This window comes from Tasmannia lanceolata, unplaced genomic scaffold (genome assembly GCF_043159265.1).
Source record: "Tasmannia lanceolata isolate RefF3 unplaced genomic scaffold, GAP_Taslan_0.1 ptg000012l, whole genome shotgun sequence".
Lineage (NCBI taxonomy): Eukaryota > Viridiplantae > Streptophyta > Magnoliopsida > Canellales > Winteraceae > Tasmannia > Tasmannia lanceolata.
In genome coordinates, this window is record NW_027518689.1 from 13,762,501 (window position 1) to 13,765,000 (window position 2,500).

Here is a 2,500-nt window from a genome sequence, read left to right on the forward strand (position 1 = left end):
GCAAGGCTTGTGTCCAAGGCTTTTGTGCAAGGCTCGTGCGCAAGGCTAGTGTGAAAGGCTTGTGCGCATTGGCAGGTAGCCCACCACCATGCACGATCCAAATGCCACTCAAGCGACAACACGGTGCCAAGCCGGGCATGGTGTGCACTCAAAACCAATCAACGGACAGAGGTCATGCGTCATGGGGGGGATCTAGCAAGGCCATGGGGAAGGTCATGGAGGACCTTGGAAGCAAGCGCAAGACGAGAGCGAATCGAACAAGGGGCCTTGTGCCCATGGTCTTCGCAAGACTGCGTCCAAGGCGCCCGAAAGCCCAAGGGAACCCAAACCCGGCCGACACTTGCAATCGCACATGCTCTCTGCAACACACCATCAATGCCGCCCAACGGGGCCAGCACGAGCAGTCATCCGCGGTCCCCTGGCCCTGCGCACGTTTGTCTTTGAAACCGAGCATCAATGCCACAGAAAGTGCCGGGGCGCCAGCTGGAGCCATCATCCGCGTTGCCATGGCTCGCTTGGCCTTGGCTTGCCAGTCCCCGACACGAGCAATCGCGCATTTTCTTTGCAACCGACCATCAATGCCGCCCAACGAGGCCAGCACGAGCAGTCATCCGCGGTCCCCTGGCCCTGCGCACGTTTGTCTTTGAAACCGAGCATCAATGCCACAGAAAGTGCCGGGGCGCCAGCTGGAGCCATCATCCGACGTGCCATGGCTTTGGTCCCATGGTCTTCGCAACCGAGCATTCGTGACACCCGACGGGGCCAGGACACCAACCCTTCCGACACGAGCATTCGCGCATGTTCTTTGGCCACACAACGGCGCCAGCACGAGCAAAATCATCAGCGGTGCGGTGGCCTTGCACGGCCTTTTGTCTTTGGAACCAACCATCAGTGCCACGGGAAGTGCCGGAGTCCCGGCATCCGCGGTGCCAAGTCATTGCGCCCTTGGTCTCTGCAGCGGGGCATGCCGGGCACTCCCAACCATTGCAAGCAAGCAAGCAAGCAAGAAAGAAAGTAAGTAAGTATTACATATAGGGGCGGGACATGCGGGGAGATCTGCGAAACGTGCACTACGGGGCACACGCGTACCTACCGGGGCATACCGACCCCTATTGGGGCACACGTGTGCATATCGGGGCATACCGGGCCTATCAGGGCACACGCGTACATACCGGGGCATACCGAGCCCTACTGGGGCACACGTGCGCATATCGGGGCGTACCAAGCCTATCGGGGCATTCGCATGTATCCCAAGGCATACCGAGTCTATCCGGGCATACGCGTTCATACCGGGGCGTAACGGGCCTATCGGGGCATACTTGGACATATCCGGGCAAAAAATGCCCAAAACTTGCGCAACCTTGGCAACCGTGGTCCATTCCTCTCTATATGCCTAGCCCTGGCAACCGTGGTCCATTCCTCACTATATGCCATGGCCTTGTGCCCATGGTCTTCACAAGACAGCATCCAAGGCGCCTATCCGGGCAAAAACGCCCTAACCCTTCCGACACGAGCATTCGCGCATGTTCTTTGGCCACACAACGGCGCCAGCACGAGCAAAATCATCAGCGGTGCGGTGGCCTTGCACGGCCTTTTGTCTTTGGAACCAACCATCAGTGCCACAGGAAGTGCCGGAGTCCCGGCATCCGCGGTGCCAAGTCATTGCGCCCTTGGTCTCTGCAGCGGGGCATGCCGGGCACTCCCAACCATTGCAAGCAAGCAAGCAAGCAAGAAAGAAAGAAAGTAAGTATTACATATAGGGGCGGGACATGCGGGGAGATCTGCGAGCATCAATGCCACAGAAAGTGCCGGGGCGCCAACTGGAGCCATCATCCGCGTTGCCATGGCTCGCTTGGCCTTGGCTTGCCAGGCCCCGACACGAGCAATCGCGCATTTTCTTTGCAACCGACCATCAATGCCGCCCAACGGGGCCAGCACGAGCAGTCATCCGCGGTCCCCTGGCCCTGCGCACGTTTGTCTTTGAAACCGAGCATCAATGCCACAGAAAGTGCCGGGGCGCCAGCTGGAGCCATCATCCGCGTTGCCATGGCTCGCTTGGCCTTGGCTTGCCAGTCCCCGACACGAGCAATCGCGCATTTTCTTTGCAACCGACCATCAATGCCGCCCAACGAGGCCAGCACGAGCAGTCATCTGCGGTCCCCTGGCCCTGCGCACGTTTGTCTTTGAAACCGAGCATCAATGCCACAGAAAGTGCCGGGGCGCCAGCTGGAGCCATCATCCGACGTGCCATGGCTTTGGTCCCATGGTCTTCGCAACCGAGCATTCGTGACACCCGACGGGGCCAGGACACCAACCCTTCCGACACGAGCATTCGCGCATGTTCTTTGGCCACACAAAGGCGCCAGCACGAGCAAAATCATCCGCGGTGCGGTGGCCTTGCACGGCCTTTTGTCTTTGGAACCAACCATCAGTGCCACGGGAAGTGCCGGAGTCCCGGCATCCGCGGTGCCAAGTCATTGCGCCCTTGGTCTCTGCAGCG